At 35.0% G+C, this 21322-nt stretch overlaps 1 long non-coding RNA gene across 1 annotated transcript in view; it reads left to right on the forward strand.

Moving 5' to 3' along the window:
* Positions 1–1345: 1345 nt before the first annotated feature.
* LOC148758351 (uncharacterized) overlaps positions 1346–21322 on the forward strand; it is a 208491-nt gene continuing 188514 nt past the window's right edge. Inside the window, exon 1 of the long non-coding RNA XR_016020980.1 lies at positions 1346–1441. This is a non-coding gene — a long non-coding RNA (uncharacterized LOC148758351). The remainder of the gene's footprint in view (positions 1442–21322) is intronic.

Consider the following 21322-nt stretch of genomic DNA (forward strand, 5'->3'; position numbering starts at 1 on the left):
ACACATGTGAATCAGAGATGTAGATGCCCAATTGAGTCTCAGGAACTCAAAAATAGAACAGCCCAGTATTAATTTAAGTATTTAGGAAAGATTTCATTGGGGTTATAGAATTTGAGGTAGGCCTACAAAAATTGGTAGGATAGAGGAGATGAGTAAGAATATTTATTTATTTATTGTGTGGAAGGAATAGAATTAAAAAGGTAAATGTGGAAATTTGTGTATTTGAGGGACGGTGAATACATTAACCTCACTGAAGAGAAACAAGGGATATAAGGGGAATAAGAAATTAGTTATGCTAGTCAAATGGGGAAACAATGACTGCTTTAAAAGCCAGTCTAAGTTTAGATTTGAAAGCAGTAGATAACAATGAATCCTCTTGTGCTGGAAAATGAAAGGAATTTCTAAGGGAGATTTAGCATCGATACGTATGACAGTTGGATTATACTAGAAGTGGGATCAATGTTAAAGTAGGTACAGCAGCTAAAGTATTGCTGTGTTAATCTGGTTGTGAAATAGGTACGGCTTGGACTTGGTTAATGGCATGAATGAGATACGGCAAATTCTTCTAAGAGGCATTGAAGAAAGAAGCAATCGGCATTGCTTAGAGATTAGGGAATGCTGATGCCTACAGGCGCCTGGAAGGACATACTATGATTGAATAATGCAGATTCATTAGTAGCCAGATAACAGATGACATAATTGAAGTAGTGAGTACATATTGTCTCCATGAACTATAGCAAGAGAACCAGAGGGATGAGCTTAAAGAATACTCCACATTTAGGAACCTAGTGGAGAACAGGAGAGAAGTGGCATCAGAGAGATGGGAGAAGACCTTAAGTAATTTACAAAAGATGCTAGAGGATGAGAGAATTTCTTGAGTGGGTGGTTTGTAACACCAAACCTTGAAAAATGTTGAATATGTCTGAGGAAAAGCCAGACCAACAATTTAGCAGGAAGAGATCATTGGTAATCTTCAAGGAAATAATTTCTATGGAGTGGTATGCACTGAAGTAGATGGTAAAGGGAATAAGAAGAAATTAGTATAGTTAAAAAGAAGAGAGGAAAGCTGTTGGTCAAATATTCGAAGTCTGGCAGAAAAACCAGAGAAGGGCATTGGTTAGTAAGTAGAATAGATAGGCAGGAATAAAAGAAGGTTGTTATGATAGTTCGTGTCCAAGATGGCAGCCAGTGAGCGTCACCTCCTATTGTTCACATGCTTGTTTAGTTCCCCTTCACATGGAATGGTACTGATTTGTGTAACCAATAGTATATTGCAAAATCAATGGTGTGTGAAGTCTGATGCAAGGTTATAAAAGATATTGTGGCTCTGCCATCTTTTTTCATAGATGGCTCATCCTGGGGAAAGCCGGCCTTCAAGTCATGATGATACTCAAGCAGCTCCTGAAGAGGAACTGAGGCCCCTTCCAATAGTCGGCACCAGGTTAGTGAGATATCTTAGAAACAGATCCACTAGGTCCAGTCAAGCCTTCAGATTTCCGCAGAAATGGCTGACATCTTGACTACAAGCAACATCATACCACCCAGGTAAGCCGCACCTGAATTCATGACCCACAGAAACGGTGAAATAATAAATGTTTATTGTTTTAAGCTAACTAAGTTTTAGAGTAATTTGTTATGTGATGTTAGATAACTAATACAAGTTTCTGTGGATATTTTCTTTCGTTTGTGCTTCTTTTTTTGTTTTTCGCTGGTGGAAACCTAAAAATGTTTTAAGGTCTTTATGGATATTGGAATGATTCAAGATAAGAATATGAGTAAGAGAATTGCAGGACTAAGCTCTGAGTAGCTGGGCAATTTAGGGGACTGAAATAAAGCTGGGGAGATGATTTTCAAAAAGCAGAAGTGGCCTATTTTATGAAAGTAATGGGAAGTTCAAAATAGATGTAGACTCCATTTTATCCTGAAATGAAGACATGAGCACCTGAGATGATTCACGTAAGATCAGTTCAATTTAGTAAATCCTCTTTGTGTAATAACCCTATACATTTATATTTTCACCTAAATTGGCTAGTAGATGATCTACTTACCCATAAGATATTTCCTGTGATGGTACACTTTTTTAAGACGAATAGTGAAAATACTAACTTCATTCTTTACAAAGGTCAGGAATCTGCTAAGTGATTCATTAAATGCATATGTAATACATTATAATGAGACAAGCAGTTTTACTTTTGGTTATCTCTATGTATTTTTTTACACGGATTGTTTTTTTTTTTTTTTTTTTTAAACCCATCTACACTTCTGCTATCAGAGAACTAAGTGCATGAAGTCTGGAGGTCCTCTTTGCCATCCAAATGTCAAATGGACTATTGGACTTGTGGCTGTGTTCTAAAAGGTTTATTGGCTTAATAAAAGGGATTGAAGGTCAGAAGAGATGAGATTACATAGATTTGGTTTTTGAATTGATTTGACCTGTACAGCTTCTCAGATTCTGCTGTAATATCTTTGTTATGTATCTTCAAGAAAGGAGTATTCATTTATTTATTGCATGCTTCAATATTGCTTGAACACAATCCATCCTTAGGGCACTGTATGAAGACCACTAAGGACTAAGAAGATCAGTCAGAAAAGAGTCTTTCCTCAAGTAGTTTATAGTCAAATATCATTGCCATAGGCAAGAGTGGGTGTCTGGGTGTCAGAGAAAAGGCAGAGGAACAAGAGTGCATATGTATCCTGAATTTCTCACATGGTTATTGCATTCATCAGTTCCAATGATAGAGTTCTTGTCAGAGGGCTCTTCAGGATGAGATGAAGAAATGAGAGTAGGTTAGCATTCTAGCATGCATTCACAAGCAGCACTTCAGCATATGAAATATTGTTATTGATGACCAGATGGCCTTAACATTCCCCTCAGTTTAACTAAACTTTAGGTGGGTTTCTTCCTTAGTTTAGGCCCCAGATCCCATTTTTCTTAGACCATTTACTTGAGAAAACTTGAAATTGTACGTTATTTCTCTGCCTCGTTGAAGTGTATGTAAGTCTCTTTCCAGTTTACAACCTGGGATATGTTTTTCTTAAGGACCAGGGAGCCATGTCTTTGAAAGGTTAACATAAAATCACCCTTGTTTCCTAGTCTCTGTGGGACGGTAGGAGCCTAACTTTGATGGGCACCAACTAGCAAACCAGATGGCCCACTCACATAGAAAATCATTAGGAAACTCAGGAATACCTCAGTGTACTCCACACATCCCATTACTACTCCCTAATGTCTTCTAGTACTTTTTACTAGCTCACCTCGTCACTTAAAAATCCTCCTACCTTTTGTTTCAGCAGAGTTGAGTTCAGTCTTTCTCTCCTATTGCAATAGCCTGAATTAAGTCTTCTTTGCCTGCTTAACTTTGGTGCAATTTTCGCTTTGGTACTGCAAATGCTGGTGCTATCTGGATGTTACCAATCTTAGTGAACATGGAATTTAGACGGAATCTTCTTAATCCATTATCTTTAATATGATGGGAGACAAAAATAAAATGCTCAAATAAATATTTAGATATAGGTTGGGGTAAAAATTTCCAGGGATTTGGAAATGAGTACTGGACATTATTTCAAATTGATAAAGTAATAATTTGTTGGAAAAAAAAAAACTTTACAAAATGTGTACAGTGAAGAATGAATGTGTCACCTCGTCCTCTTCCCTTGTTCTACTTCTCAGATATTGCCACTTTTAACTGTTTGTTTTTAATTCTTGTTATCATGCTAAATAATGTACTTTATCAATGTTTCTTAATTTATTAACTCTTGGTATTATTTGATGACCATTTCCCATAACTTAAGGCAATTAATGCATTTAAACGGCTTCCTTCCCCTGCCAACACACTCCACTCCTGGTTTTTTAATATATATTATTATGTAAAAAAGCTCTTCTTATAATAGTTATTCTAGTGGTTACCATTTTACTTAGAATAATTTTTAGCCCTCAGTTTTTTTTCTTTTTTCAATTAAATTGATTGGGGTAACAAAGACATTCAATGGACATTCAATGGCGGTTACCAGAGAGGAAGGGGTGGGGGAGGATGAAGAGAGCAAAAGGGGTCAAATATATAGATCTCTGTTTTTGGATCTGACAAGTAAAGATTAGTGGTTCTTAACCTTTAGTGAGTATCAAAATCACCTTGAGCGCTTATTAAAATGCAAATTGCTGGGCCCTACCCCTAAAATGTGATTCAGCAGGGATTGTGACTGTTAAATTAGCATCTATGTACAGTGTCAGATGGGTACTAGACTTACTGGGGTGATCACTTTGTAAGTTATATAAATGTTTAATCACTATGTTGTACCCTGAAACTAATATAACATATGTCAACTGTAATTGGAAAATTAAAAAAATAAATAAATATACATATAATTTAAAATAATGTAAAATATCAAATGCCTAAATAATGAATAAATTTCTTGATGTAAAAAATATGCATAGTTAATAAAAATTAACATTCGTTTTAAGTAGAGCCCCAGGCTGTTGGATTGTGGAATGGGGAGCCATGTTCAACAAAAGACTACAAAGGGATTGAAATAGCGAAGTTTATTACTCACCAGCCTTGGTGGAAGTACACCGCATGCCTGAAGGGACTGTGAAGGGAGGTCAAGGCAGGGTGCAGGCAGAAAGAGCCCCTGAGGACCTGGTGTGCATGCTTTTGTTAGGGTCCTCCCATGGGTGAAGTGCTTTGGGATTCCTGGGCTAAGATGGACTGCATTTGTCAATTCAGACAAAAAAGAAGTGGGATTTGATGAGGCTTGTGGGGTCTTTTCCAAGGTGCTCACAAAGGGAGGACCTGGGAGGTCGGGGAGAATGTTTACCACAAGGGCCCGTGGGAAAGTCACATCAGGATCTTACATTTACTTGTGACTCTGTGGGCTGTTACTTTGGGCATTCGCTCAGGGAGGGACTAGTGTCAGTACAAGATCCCCGGGTCAGTAAAAAGTCCCCGCAGTCTGCTTGGCCACACAAAATGAATGAGAGGAAGCAATGCCATGGAGTAGTTCCGCTAAACTCTTAACTGTAGGTCTGAGGTGAGGCCTGAGAATTTGCATTTCAGGTTCCCAGATGATGCTGATGGTGCTTGTCCAGGGTCCACACTTTGAGAACTATGGCTTTAGATAGTATTTAAGGAATCACTGTTAGGTAAGATGAAGAAGTTTGTGGATCTGCACTTCTCTGTTCTCTTTTTTTTTTTTCTTCCACGTCAGCTTTTGTCAGCTATATCATTACTTTTACATTGTCAATATTTACAAAATTACATTTTTAAATTATAATCGCACTTTTTGTTCTTTGTGTGTAGTGGGTTCAAAAATTTGAAAACCAAGAAACAGCATTTACAGTACAATCAATAAATAGTGATGTTTGATTTGTGGAGAAGAAAATATAAGCCTGTTTTTAGATTCTCTTTCTCGCTCCTACCTTCAAACGTTGTTCCTGGCTTTGCTCATTGAGTTTCTTTCCTCCTCCACTCCCAGAGGATGTTGCCAGATTAGGTGTAGGGAATTTTTGATATAGAAACGAGAGGAAAGGAGAAGAGTCATAAAGTCAAGGAATGTGTTAAGGCTAGGATGCAGTTTTGGGGGAGTTTGGAGAAGGAATGGAAATAAGTTTGTGTGTAAAGGAATTAGATGGGACATGTCATAAGCATTTGAAGTACTGTTGTATATGTAACCCTTTAAGAGGTGCAAGAAATGAAAAGAAAGATTCTAAGACTTTTAATACAGGTTTTAAAAAAATTTTTTTTTTTTTTTAAGTTCTGTATTTCTCTCTCTGTCCCTTTGGTTTATTGAAAGTCAAATGATTTTATCTTTTTATTAAGAAGTTCCGACCTTTAATAAGTATAATTCATATACTGAAATTTGTCTTCTTCCTAAAGGTACTCCTTACAGAGAACTCTAAATTTCTTTTCTTATATTTTATTCTTAATTAAGGAGGACTGTTGAATTCATAGAGATGTAGCCTTTTCCCTTATATATCGCTCTTATAAATGCATAAAACAGGAAATTATAAGTGCAATGTATTGGTTAATATAATAATTCTCTTTTTGGACTTAGGGCTCTTGTATACTCCTAAAAATTATTGAGGACCCCTAATAATTTTTCTTTACATGTTACATCTATCAGTATTTACGGTATTAAAAATTTGCTGAGACAATTTAAAAATATTTATGTATCAATTCGTTTAAAAATAGATAAAATTATTAACATAAACACTGTTATGAAAGTTAACTATATTTTTCAAAAATAAAAAATAGTTATTAGAGCAGTATTGTTTCATATTTGTGTCAACCATTTTAATGTCTGCCTTAACAGAGATTATTTTCAGTCTGTATTCTCATTATCTGCTTCTGCATCAGTCTGCTGCCATATATTGTTTCGGCAGGAAGTCTGTTTTCACACATAGATAACAACAACAAAAAAAGGAGTATTTCAATAGCCTTTACAGATAATTTCGAATATACTAATATTACACTGCAACTCAGTAAGTGGTAGTTTCATAGAGGTTAGTTGCAATGTGGCATCTGAAAGGATATCATCTTAATTTCCTATTGCTGCCACAACGAATTACCACAAACCGAATGATTTACAATAGAAATTTATCCTCTCACAGTTCTGGAGGCCAAAAGTGTGAAATGAAGGTGCCAATTTGACAGCCTCCCTAGAGTCTAGAGGCTCTAGGAGAAAGTCTGCTCTGTGCCTCTTTCATCCTCTAGTGGCTGTCAGCATTCCTTGATTTGTGACCTCATCATTCCAATCTGTCTCTGTGGTCATATTGCCTCCTCCTCTTCTGTCATAACATCTGCCTCTGCCTGACTCTTATAAGGACACTTATCACTGGAATTAGTGCTCTCCTACCCCCCGGTAATCCAGAATAAAGTTCTCTAAAAATCCTTTATGCAATTACATTTTTGACATGTAATTTACTCTTATCATATAAAGTACGGGTTCTGGGGATTAAGCCATGGATGTACATTTTTTGAAGGCCACCTTTCAGCCCACTACACATATCAATGACCTTGTCCTATTCTATTGCATTAAAATTCATTGGTTTATCTTGCAATCTGAGTGGTCATGTTATAACCTCATGCATTAGTCATTTGGAAAACACTCATTTACGGAGTGTTTGGAAGGAGGATCTTCCAAATATCGACACATTTTATTACAGTATTAAAAATTGTGCTTATTAATATCACCACAACACTCATCAGAAAAGTCTTTGAAGATTGGGAACATGTTTTGTAGCAGACACTAGTTTTCCAAAATTCTAAATTTCACTTGGAAGCTTCTATTTTTATCATTGGCAACAAATCTAGTCAGTTCTTTTCTTTAATGTGACAGGCTCACTTTGTTCATTGTTAAAAAAATAGTCTACCAAATATCCCCAATCTGAATAATTATCATTTCTTTGTCTGTCATTCTTTCAAGTAAAAAATAGTGTTCTGTGAAAAAGAAGCTAGTTCAGTTCACAACTCAAACAGTTGCCTGAGTGCTTTTCCTAAAGACACCGCTACTCTTCAGGATGTAGCAAAGTACTTGATGTATAATTCCCCCTGTCAAACAGAATATTTAAAAGATGTGTACCATCCATGAAGTGGTCTATTACATTGTTTTGTACACCTGAAACTAAAAAAAAAAAAAAAAGTGTACCAAAGAGTTGAAATTTAATAAAAATAATGATTTCTACTGCTTCTTCAAGAACATTTTTAAGTGAAATTGGCCTTTTCTTCCTTATGTTTTTGGTAATCTGAGTATGTGGTGGTGAAAAATATAACTACTGGTACAGCTTGGTACCCACTTGATTCATGTTAGGGTGCCAGCAGTTTTTCCCAGAATTGCTCTTGAACCATCAGTGCAAATGTCATTGCAGTGAAAAAAGTAAACACTTTAAAAATTATGAAAATACTTTTGAACTTCCAGATCCCTAAAAGGTCTCAGGGCTGTGTTGAGGTGCTTTGGATTTAGAGCCAAACTTCTTTGCATTTAGAGCCAGCTCTTTTAGATGTAGGATTTTTAATACCTGTCTTTTTCCATACAGAATTATACTCTGCGTCATCAATATAATTAATGATGAAGCATTTCTTTAAAGGATGCTCTACTGTATACTCTGCAGTTTTCCTCCAAGCTTATTCTACCCATCCACTATGTTTTGACATTGAACTTTTCATGTTATTTTCATAAAATGTCAACAGAAGGATTTCGGACAGTAAGCAGGATGTAAATTACTTCCTCAAATAATTCTCAAGTTGTTTATGTCTAAATAGTTAAGGGGTTGCAATTGTCTTGTCACACCACTAGGACTGAAAACAGAGGTCATTCATGTGCAAGCAATGATTGACATCCATGTGATACCAAATCATATCTGCATATATGCAAAAATATATATGTAAAAATACAGTATATCTTCCCTTATGTTGTAGTTGATTTGTGCTTTTTAAAAGCATTTTATGGCTTTCCTCACATAAGCTTTGCACATTTTTAAGCTTGCAAATAAATATTTATTATCATAACAGGGTCATCTCTTTCATTATATCCCCTAATTGGTTTTGGGTTATATGTTTATATACCGCATTCCTTCATTGAAAGATTTAACATCATATAGATAGTAATAATTTCTAAGTTAGTGAATTTAATGCAATCTCAATGGAATTATCATTTAGTTTTTTTCTCTCTGGGGATAAACATGTCGATTAGTCATTTTATTTGGAAAAGCAAATAAGCAAGGACAGCTGTAAATATCCTGATGAGAAGAGTAGTGTGGTATGCAGAGTGAACTAGCTCTATCAGATATTAAACCGTATAAAAAGAAGTGCATTATTGGAGTCTAAATAGACATTCAGACCAAGAAAGGACAATAACAAAATCTACAAATAGATCCTAATCCTTGTGAAATTTATTACAAAGTCAGGAAAATGAATCAGTGGGGAAAACATGTATCTTTTTTATATAAGTCCTGGAAGGAAATCCGACGATGTCCCTCTATAACCCAGGAGTAGAGAATATTTTCTTAACTATGATTAAAATACAGAGGCAGTAAAGGAAAGACTGCTGTATTTGACCACTTTAAAAAACCGAATGGCAAAGTAATTATAAACAAATAAAAGATAAATAATAAGCTAGAAAAATATTTGTAATTTATTTCAGAAAGTTATGATACAGAGGTTCTAAAAACAGAGAAGGGAAATTACAGATTTAGAGTAAATGAGCAGTTCATAGAAAAAAGAGACACAAGTGACTCTTAAACCTGGGAAAAGTTTCTCAACTTCCCCAAAAGTAAAAGGCAAATTGAAACTGCAATGAGATTCCATTTCTGTTAGATTGGCAAAAGTTCTGATTTGACAACATAATTTGTGATCAAGCCTGTGGGAAACAGGTGCGCTCATATGTTGCTAGCAGGAATACAAAATGATACAACTATTGTGAGGAGCTTTGCAATGTCTAGTAAAATTATGCATGTCTTTAATTTTTGACCCAGCAAATCTGATCGGAATCCATCTCAAAGACACTCAGGCAAAAATGCAAAATGATATTTGCATAGGACTATTCATGGTAGGAGGTTTTAGTTTTCTCGTTCCCTTTGATGGTCATGTTGGTTTGAAATTACGTAAAAGCTATTATATCTGCACGATGGAGTTTTATTCAGTTGTAAAAGATTGAGGAAATCCTTTATATTTCTATGGAGTAAAATAATAAGGTATGGAAAATGTGTATTGCATATTATTGCTTGTATCTAAATATATTGTTTAGATATATATAAGTGAATATACATATCTAAGTCTATATAAATGTACATATATCAAAATGTATATATCTAAATGTATATGTCTATATACATATACACATGTATACACAAAATATATAAATTATGTATTTATATATAGTATAAACATATAATATGTATATTATATAAATATGCATATATATGCAAAATGTGTGTATTTCTTTATGTTAAAATAGTGGATGAATAAATCAGAACATTTCAAAAGGTGAACATTATGTGGAGGGCACATAAATAGAAGCTAAACTGCTTTGAATATACCATATTTTATGGATTTGACTTTGAAATCATGTAAACATGTTTATTTTTACAATAGTTTAAAAATTAATAGAAAGAAAGGCAAAAGTAGTATATAAAAACAACAAAAAAAACTGAACTAATGAACCTAACTTTGACTTGTTATGATCGTATAAATCATATGGAGAAGAATTACTGGAAGTTATTTTAAATTCTGGTAAATTTACCATAGATCTTTATCGAATCATATTCTATGAAAAAATTATATACTTAATTAAAAAAGTAGCTGTATTATTCATTATAATATTGGCATAGTCATGAGGATCCAAAAATGTCCAGAGTAAGGGAAAAGAGATAAAAATATAAATTTAAATACGAATTACTGATATGAACTCACACTTTGAGCTGCATTTTCTCTTTTAAGAAATGCATATTTCCTTGCTTTCTCTACTGAAAGGCCTAGAGACTATAATGAACTCTCTAGCAATGAATACCCATAGTATTCAGATTAGCTTCTCAAATACCAGTCCCTATCCTTTCTGGAAACAAAACATCTTGGAGAAATGGGAGACTTGAGTATAGAGCAAGAAAGCTATCAAAGACTTTGTTTTTGTTTTATTCTACTTTGGATACACTGAGCTTCTTGGATGTGTTGATTTATCTTTCCTTCCATTCCATAAAATAATCAGGCTTTAGCTTTTTAAATAGTGCCTCTTCTCCATTCTTATCTTTTGTAATTACAATAGACAAACATTTGATTTCCTCATTCTGTCCTCCATGTCTCCTAACTTCTTTCACATTTTTCACATCTTTCTCTCTTGTTTCATTCTAGATAAATTATTTGTATCTCCTAGTTCATGAATTCTCTTTTCTATTTTATCTTTCCTACTATTTTGAACATTCAGTGAATATTTATTTCAAACTCATTTCTATAATTTCTATTTTTTTTCAAATTTGGGTATTTATTTCTGATAGTTTGTTGATTTATGTTTATCTTTACCAATGCCCAGTTTGTGCATTTAAACATTTCATGAATGGTTCTTCTGAATGCTGGGACTGACAATTCAAAACCTTCCAGTGTTGCCGATATTAATTTTTTTTTAATTACTTAATTCTTGTTTTTGCTAGATGTGACTCAAAATAGCTTACTTTCTTACTGTGTGGCAGTCTTGTAATGTTCTGCATCATTTTGTTCTCTGGAAGTCTACCTAAAGGATCGTTGAGCAGATAGTTAGGACTCGGCTTCTCTTCCAGGAGTCACTATCCCAAAACTGTGTTGCTAGAATACATTGTCTCAGGGCTTCCTTGCTTCTCCCTGCTGCCACACCACTAGGCCAGTCCATCCTTTCTTACACCCTGCTGACACACTGACTCCACTTTCCCCACATTGTCCTCTGGAGCATACGATCTCTAGTTCTGAGCTACCAAAGCCTTGGCTTTAGAATTTCAGTACGTTAGAGCCCTTTAGTTCTAATCTCTATTTCATCACATGTTATTGTTAGCTGATATACATTATTTTGCTTTTTAACTCCACAGATCAGACACTAGAATCATAATTATGTTTTATTTCGACATTTGCTTTTTAGCATAGTTTTTTTGCTCATTACTTCTTGTATCTGTCCTGACTGGAGTAATGATTCATTTGTGGTGTGCAAAACATTTAAAAGGTTTTAGAGGACGTCAGGTCCCCAGGGAGGCTATTGCTGCTTTAAACATTACTGGAAATTTCTTTAGTGTTGTAGTAAGTAAACTCAGTAAAATCTTTTTGGCAGTGGGTCTGCGGGGGGTAGAAGGATTGTATGCTGAATCTGGGATTTTGCTTCATGCCATCACCCTTTCCTACAGACTTTATTTCAACGAGGAAATCATGGCCTGTAGCTTGAGTCGGCAATTTACAGATTAGTAGACAAGAAGATTTATTGAACTAAACAGTAAAAGGGAAAAACCATTTTATAATGCGTGAGAGAATAGTCTAACCAAAAAATTGTTGACTCCCCTAGTCTATACATAAATCAGTGTCTTATCACTTCTGTGCAGTCATGCTTAACATTTTTATCCTGGAATTATGAGTAAAATCTTTGTCATACAGACTTTAGAATATGTGTTTTTTTTTTATGTCACTTCCAATACACATTTTTAAAATGCCATTCTCCTATTTTTTTTATCATCTTTGTTCTGACTCCCTTTCTGTTAGAAACTCCCAGTCCAGTAACTCTCTGTGTATCATGAACAGATCTAAGCAGCTCTGTGTGGGTGGCTGACCCTCAGATGAGACACATTACATGGAAAAAATAGGAAGTTCAAAATAAATACTTCAGCCTTAATGTTACCAGAGTTTGTTTCTGTTACAAGAACTATGGTTTTAGTGGTAAGATCTATTTGAGGCTGGTTAGATTTTGCTATTCTCAATTTGACTCTTAAAAGGTAAATGTTTTTCTATTGGTCTTAATTCTGTTTTTCATTTTGTTTGCTTTCCTGTCTTTATTTCTGTTGCTGCTCCAACCTAATTTCAGAAATGGCTGTTGACACAAAGAGGTGAGTGTAACATGAATTATCTGTCTGAGTCAGATTGCATCCTTATCTTCAGTAAGAGTGTATAGAATCAGCTTTTAACATTGCTTTACAATTGTGAAAAACGTTGGGAATGGGAGACAGATAATATCCAAGATCCTCATATCTTAGTTCCTTAGGTGTGGAAAAAAATCTTAGTTTGGGACATTTATTTGAGGTATGATTGACATATAAAAAGCTGTACATGTGATGTGCCTCAGAGCAAGATAGTCTTGAGTTTGGATTTTTTTTCTCTACTACTTATGGTATATTTGACCTTGAGGAAGTCACTTCACTTCTTCGAATCTTTGTTTTTCTACCTCTGAAATGGACAATTCAGATACCCAGGTCATAGTGGTGTTATGAAGTCTAAACAAAATAGTATATGTGAATTTCCCAACTTAGTGTCAACCACATAGTGAATACTCAATACATGATAGGAATATTTTATTCCCTTCCAAAAAACAAACGCTGTACATATTTAATGTACACAACTTAATGAATTTGGTAGTAAGTATGCATCCATAAAACCATTGAAACAATCTATTCTATAAATATATGCGTCACCTCCAAAAGTTTCCTCCTGTCCTATTTCTTTATTAATAATAATTATTTTGTGATAAGAACACTTAACATGAGAGTTATCCTCTTAACAAATTTTTAAGGATACAACACAGAGTTATAAACTATAGGCACTATAGTATACAGTAGATCCCTAGAACTTATTCTTCTTTCATAACTGAAACTCTGTACCCTGCAATTGATACTTTCCCTTTTTCCCCTTTCCCTGAACTCATGGAAACTACCATTTTACTTTCTGCATCGGTGAGTTTGACTATATGAGACTTGTCATCAAAGTGGTATTATGTAGTATTTGGCTTTGTGTGTCTACTAGCTTACTTCACTTGGTGTAATGTCCTCCAGGTTTATTCATGTTGTTGCAAATGGCAGGATTTCCTTCTTTTTCATGGCCAAATAATATTCAAGTGCATGTTATAGCGCATTTAAAAAAACCTATTCGTCAATTGATGCATCTTTAGACTGCTTCCATATCTTGGCTATTATAAATAATGCTGCAATGAACTTTGGAGTTCATTTGGAAAACTTTTTTGTGATTCTGATTTTAATTCCTTTGGATATGTGTACACACATACATATATCCAGAAGTAGGCTGCTGGATTTCATGGTAGTTCTATTTTTAATTTTTTTGAGGAACTTCTGCACTATTTCCATAGTGACTGTACCCATTTACATTCTCTTCAACAATATAAAAGGGTTCTCTTTTCTCTGTATCCTCCCCAACACCAGTTACCTTTTGTTTTTTGATAATAGCCATCCTAACTGGTGTGAGATAATATATCATTGTGTTTTGACTTGCACTTTCTTGATTAGTAATACTGAGCACTTTTCCATGTATCTGTTGGCAATTGCATGTTGTCTTTAGAGAAATGTCTATTCAGTTCCATCGCCAATTTTTAATTCGGGCTATTTGGATCTTTGCTATTGAGTTGTAAGATGTCCCTATACAGTTTGCATATTAACTCTTTATCATTTTACCATGGCTATGTCCTTTAACCTCTTTCTTTTTTTCCATTTCTTGTCTCTCTAGGTTGTTTTCACTTAGCATGATGTCCTCTAGATTTATCCATATTGTCACAAATGGCAAAATTTCCTTCTTTTTCATGGCTGAGTAATATTCCACTGTTTGCCAGTATTTTCTCCCATTCTGTAGGTTGCCTTTTCATTTCATTGATTGTTTTCTTTGCTTTGCAGAAGGTTTTTATTTGGTTTAGTCCCACATGTCTATGCTTTTGTTGCCTGTACTTTTGGTGTCATAGCAAATTTTTGCCAAGGTCAATGTTCAGAAAAATTTCCCTATCGTTTTTTCTAGGAGTTTTATGGTTGTAGGTCTTATGTTTAAATATTTAATGCATTTTGAGTTAATTTTTGTACATAATGTTAGATAAGGGTCAAATTTTATTTTTTGCATGTTGATGTCCAGTTTTCCCAGCACCATTTATTGCAGAGATTATCCTTTCTTCATCATGTATACTTCAGACCCCTGAAAAGATCGGTAGACTGCGGGTTTATTTCTGGGCTCTATTTTGTCCCATTGGTCTATATGTCTGTTTTTATGCCAGTATCATACCATTTTGTATACTGTAGCTTTATATATTTTGAAACCAGGAAGTGTGATGCTTTCCAGATTTTGTTCTTCTTGCTCAAAATTTCTTTGGCTGTTCAAGGTCTTTTGTGGTTCTATATGAATTTTTTCGGCTTTATTGAAGTATAACTGAGAAAATTATGTATATTGAAGGCATACAACTTGATGTTTTGATATATATATATATTTAAAAATGATTATCACAATCAAACTGATTAACATATACACCTCCTCATATAGCTTCCATTCATTCTCTCCCCTTCATCCCCATCTCTCTCTCCATGAGGATGCTTAAGATTTACACTATTAGCATATTTGAAGTATATAATTTGGTATATGAACTATAGTTAATATTATTTAACTATACATTTACTATAGTCATCATGCTGTTACATTAGATCTCCCAATGTTATTCATCTTGTATAACTGAAACTTATACCCTTTGACCCACATCTCCTCATGTTCTGGTCTCTGCCCCTAGTTCCTTATTTATATTGGATGTTAACCACTTATCAGATGTATAGTTTGCAAATATGTTGTCCCATTCCATAGGTTACCTTTTCATTTTGTTGTTTGTTTCCTTTGCTTTGCAGAAACATTTTAGTTTGAAGTAGTCCCACTTGTTTATTTTTGCTTTGTTTTGGTCTGTGCTTTTGATGTCATATAAAAAAAATCATTGACAAGACCAATATCAGGAAGCTTTTTCCCTACTTACAGTTTCATTTCCTACCTTTAAATCTATAACCCATTTTTGAAGTGTGTTTTCTAGCTTTATTGAAATGTTATTGACATACAACATTGTGTAAATTTAAGGTGTACAGTGGTGTTGATTTGATACATTTATCGTGTTGCAAAATGATTATCACCAGAGCATTAAATAACATCTCTGTCATGTCACATAATTACCATTTCTTTTTCATGGTAGGAACATTTAGTAGCTGCTCTCTTAGCAACTTTCAAGTATGTAATACAGTATTATTAACTGCAGTCACCATGCTGTCCATGGCACCTGTGGGTGAGTTACTCTCTCTTTGCTCCACAGGAGAACTTATGTTCTGAGAATATCTCTCATGTTCTGAGGGGATCTCTTATGTTCCAAGGGGATCTCTCTTAGAACTGTGCTTTGCTAGAGTGGGGGAAGGGTGATGCAGATAAAGTGAAACTTTTTTAAACCTTTGCTTTTTTATAATTTAATTATTTATTTTTTAAATTTCTGTGCTCTTCCGGGATAGTGTAATCTCTCACCTGGATTCTGGAGTGCTCATAAAAGTATTTTCACCCATAGATGACGTTAAATCGGTGTTTCTGTGGATGGCTTTCCATTATGCCATCTTGCTGATATCACTGCCCTGTTTAATATTAATCACAATTACAATAGCTAACATTTGTTGATTGCTATGTGCAGACACAAAGTATTATGTATTATTTGCGGCAAACATATAGTATTTTTATCCCAATTATCAGTGATAACATTAAGACTCAGGGTCATAGCCTTATGCAGTGGAGTTATAACTCTGACCCATACATGACTTTAAAGCCAGTTGTTGTGACTTATATATCAACTTCTATCACTTCTGTAGTGTCTCCAAAATAGTAAGGAAATATTTCAAACCAAATATATTGGAAAAACTAATAGATACATTTACAACCTGTACAGTTGGAATACGTGTGCTCCTGAATGACTTTTGTTTGTGAAAACAAAGTTTTCTTTCTTGGTTTTATATATTTAAAAACATTTCACAACACTATTTAAAAAAAATTGGTGTTTGCTTCTAAAATTATTTCAGGGGTCACAATGTGGAAGAGGGGATTCAGAAATAAGCTACTTTGAATATGGCATTGAGGGCTTATGGCAGTAAAGTGCTCAATAGCACTGAATAGGAAATAAATTTAGTTTGTATTTCAATAATATTTCTTTGAGGGAAATATATTCTAAAACAGTTGTTTTAGAGATATTTGTCATGCAGGGTCTCTGGTCCTGTTCCCCACATAAGAACGCAGGACATGGTGAGGACAAAAAGGAACACCCATGGAGCTACAGATAAGGGAGTCACACCACTATATTCTCGCTGGTGGCTGGGTTGGAGACACAGGAAGCAGGAGCCCCACGATCCACAAACTGCTGTCCACTTCTCTGCCAACCATCCAACTAACCCCTTGCTAACTGCAATCCGCCATGTTAACTGCAATTCACGCTTGCTAGCCACCATCCACTGTTAGCGTAGCCACGGCAGTTATATCAGTGGCCAAAGGCTCACTGGTTATAGCTGACGGCCAACTAGCCACAGCTGATGGCCATCCAATCACAGTTGATGGCCATTTAACTACCCGAGTGAGCAACTTTCCACGTGAGGCCAAGAGCATGGAAACTGCACTCCTGGCTCTGTCCCCACATATTGTACAGCGATTTCATTCTCTATTAATTCCTTTTAGTAAAATTATTTTATTTTAGATTACTATCTTTATAGAATATAAACTGATATTAACTGTTGGGAGGAAACTTCCTAGCTGATGTGATTTAAAAATATATATTATGAAATATTTAACTGAGAGTAATGCCATAAACATACCAAGCTTCTGAATTGGTCGGCCCAAATAAAGCTGAAAAAGGTTGGTGATGAGTAATCTCAGAGAGCATAGAAGATATGACAGATTAATCTTTCTTTCTTGAATAACTCCTTTCATAGAGACAGCTAACAGATTTTTTAAAGTATGAATTAGAGATTTCCCTCTTGCTTAAAAAGATCTTTATATACTAAGTATCTTTTACTATCTAAGCAAAATTTTAATTCTACTGCACATTGTGCTGTTTGTTTTTTTCTTTTTTTTTTTCTTTCTTTAGACACTAACGTTTTTGTCTCAATTGAAACAGATGGTTGGATTCTGGTTTGTTTTCTAACCATCAGTCTAGGTAATGAAGTGAGAAGAAATGATGCTGGTCCTGGCAATTCTGGATTAACCAGTTAGCATCTGGTGCCTGGGATAAAAGCATTAGTTAACAAGTCCAGGCCTCCAATACCTTTCTTATATCCATACTCAGATAGAGCTAAAGGACCAGCCATCCAGTAATAATGATTTTCTATCACTGTTGGCCTGGTTTGAGTCCAAATTGCTGCCCTGGAAGGGACATTGCTGTGTATTTCATATTGCCTTTCTACTACTCCATTTCTTCTTATTTATGTTGTTTTTGTGCCATCCTATCTTTGCTGGCCGCAGTATCTATCTCTAGGAATCTCCTAAATAAATAATTATGTTTCCTCTCAGAGTACCTTTTACTGATGCTGCTAAAATGTTTAGGTTTCTATTCCTTCAAGCTTTAGCTTTTAACGGGTATAAAGAAAACATTTCACCTTTAAAGTTTCAATTGGCTTCAATACTGTCTCATTTAGAAGATACGCTATTTTGCATTTTTTTTTGTAGATACACTTATCATTTAGCCAAATCATTAGTAAACTCTGAAATTGAGTGTCAAATGAGCATTTCAAAGGTCCTCACCAGGCTCTTTATATTTATATATGAAGAAATTTTCCCAATTAATTTTCTTAAATATATGTCCTTTTGCCTTGAAGTAAATAATTGTTGGTCCTACAATGTTGTTCTGAGGAGAAACAAGTGGTGCTCTTCTGGATACAGTTACTTATAGGAAAATGAGTGGAGACAACACTATTGAGGCAAAAATATTTCAGACCTTTTACATCTTGAGTGCTAAATTTTAGCATATGTTTTATATGTTGTACCTATGGTGTGGGATCTGTTTTATAGCATAATTCTGGAGGGAAGTGCAGTTCTGGAAAGAGATCGTATCCATTGTAGGATTTCTTTGGAGGCATCCTTATTTGGGTAGTTTGAAATTAGGGGAAGTAAGGACAGCTTACTCTGGGTTTAGTAAAATCTTCTTGATGAAAGAGAAGTACTTCCCCTGAGAGACTGCCCTTTTTATCTTTAAAAAGACAATATTAATATAGGACAATAGGGTCATGAAACAGAGACATAAGAACTGTGAACACTCAGCTATATAGGTTGATTTCTTTTTGAGTTGCGCAAGCAACCATTTTCCATATGCATAATTATGTTAGCAGAACATTAATTCATCCGTTCTGCCACAGGGAGCGCTTTTTGTTGAGAAATGGAAAGGCTCCCATGTATGGTGGAAATGGAGGTGTGCACCATTTGTTCTGTTTCTGTCATTTTATTTCCTTGAGTTGGTGAGAAGTGGCAAGTTATCTGACTTTACGTAGAGGAATGGATTCTTAATACACACATGGAAAGAAACATCTCACAACAGTTATATTGAAGGGGAAATAGAAGCTGGGAGAAATTCCAACACTGTTTAACTATTATCCCTCATCTATAGCTAGAAGGAAGAAAGCTATCACTGATATATATTTCCATATTCCTTTTGGGAAGAATTGGAAAACAGAATGATTTTAAAATATGACATGACATAAGTATGGCTCTACTTTGTCTTATCACATTATTCTGGGCAAACATTTTGCTACATTGCAAGAATTGTCAACAGAGCCTGTAAAGACTGGACAAACAGATCAGGCATGTTGACTGAGGGGCAGAAACAGAAATAGTAAAAATCCTGGTACGTGAATGGATTATATTTGTTACTATTTTTTCCATCAGAACTTCTAAAAGTAAATGGATTTTATTTGTGTTAGTTTAGGTTTTGGGAAAAAATAAAACGGAAAACCAGAATTAGACACCCGAGTCAAAAGAAGTTAGGAGGCAGCAAATATTCTGGGAAAAAAAGGAGCAAAATGTAAATTAGAAAAAAAAAAAAAAAGAAGCATGAAAAGGATGTTGCATGACTTTCGATTGTGTTCTCTGGGTCTCCAACTTCTTTATTTGTATAAAGAAAGTAGTTTGATCCACAGGGGAAGTGGCGGTTATTGGAAGGTTCCATTCGGCACAGGCTCTACGGGGCTTCATCATCTGTAGAGAATTGAAACTGCCTCAAATTCAGTTAACCTTTTTTAAATCACTGTGAACAGGCAATTCTAAATAACATTAGTGATAAAATTCCCCTTAGCATGGGGAAGGCTGCTTCCACTGGTCCCCATCTTGGTCTGCCATTTCTCATTTACATTAGTCTTGGCAATGGAAGCAGTGCTGAATATTGATAATTTCACTGCTAAATTTAAAGGGATGGAAGCTAATGCTTTTTCTATATTAGTGATAAAAACGCCAACATAGCAAAAACAGCAATGACAAGGACAGTTTGTTAGACAATTTTGACATCCCAGGCACTATACATAAATAATTACACATTGTTTTTGTTTTTACCACAATCACAAAACTGTTATTTCTACATTCAGTTGAGAAATTTAAGAACTTCTCCAAGGTCTTATTGGTATAGGAACTGAAACTCGTGTCCAGGTCTGTCTGACTTCAAATCCTACATTATTTTCCATTATGAATACATGCTTCTTACAAACTATACTTGGTTATCTTTGAAGGATGCTTTTTAATGATACTTGGGTAATAATTATATTTTTTGTCTTCTAGGTCTTATTCCCCTTTTGTTTTTCCATTCTCGTAAGGAGGGCTTTCAGACTCCTCAAGTCCCTCGAGCTTGCCCTAAATCAGTTGTGCCTTTCTTGACAGTTTCTATGAGGCACTCATGGCAGTTTGGGGAATAGACATATAATGTTTCACTTTCTAACTTGTCCACTCACAAGGGAAACCAATGATGAAAATGGGCCTCTGGATAGGAAGTATATAATCCTGTTAATTGTGGCAGGTCTGCTCTTACTTCGTTCCATCACCAAGAGCACCTTATTGCTGAATTCTAATGTCACTTGTTACAGATTGTATGCTTGTGCCCTCCTAAAATTCATATGTTGAAAGCCTAATCTCTTTAATCCCCCAAAGGTGGGTCCTTGGGGAGGTAATTAGGTCTTGAGTGTGGAGCCCTCATGATGGGATTAGTGCCCTAATAAGAAGAGACATGAGAGAGCTTGCTTCTCTCTCTCTGCCATGTGAGGACACAGCAAGAAGTCTCTGGCACCTTGACCTCAGACTTCCAGCCTCCAGACCTGTGAGAAATAAATCACCCAAATCATTGAATTACATAGTTTACCTTAGGGTTTACATTTGGTGTTGTACATTCTGTGGGTTTTGGCAAATATATGATGACATATGTCCATAATTATAATATCACCCAGAGTATTTTCACTGCCTTAAAAATTATCTGTGCCCTGCCTATTCATTTCTCTCCCCTCAATGCCCAGCAACCACTAATCTTTTTACTATCTCCATAGTTTTGCCTTTTCAAGAATGTCATATAGTTGGAATCAGGCAGTATGTTGCCTTCTCAGATTGGCTTCTTTCACTTAGTAATATGCATCCAAATTTCCTCCATGTCTTTTCATGGCTTAATAGCTCATTTCTCTTTAGCACTGGATAATATTTCATTGTCCAGATATACTAGAGTATTTTCCCATTCACCTACTAAAGTACATCTTAACTGCTTCCAAATTTTGGCAATTACAAATAAAGCTCCTATAAACATCCATGTGCCAGATTTTGTGTGGACATAAATTTTCATTATCTTTGGGTAAATACCAAATAGCATGACTGCTGGATTTAGTAAG

The sequence above is a fragment of the Rhinolophus sinicus genome, chromosome 4 (assembly GCF_057876585.1).
Source record: "Rhinolophus sinicus isolate RSI-liver-muscle chromosome 4, RSI-T2T, whole genome shotgun sequence".
Lineage (NCBI taxonomy): Eukaryota > Metazoa > Chordata > Mammalia > Chiroptera > Rhinolophidae > Rhinolophus > Rhinolophus sinicus.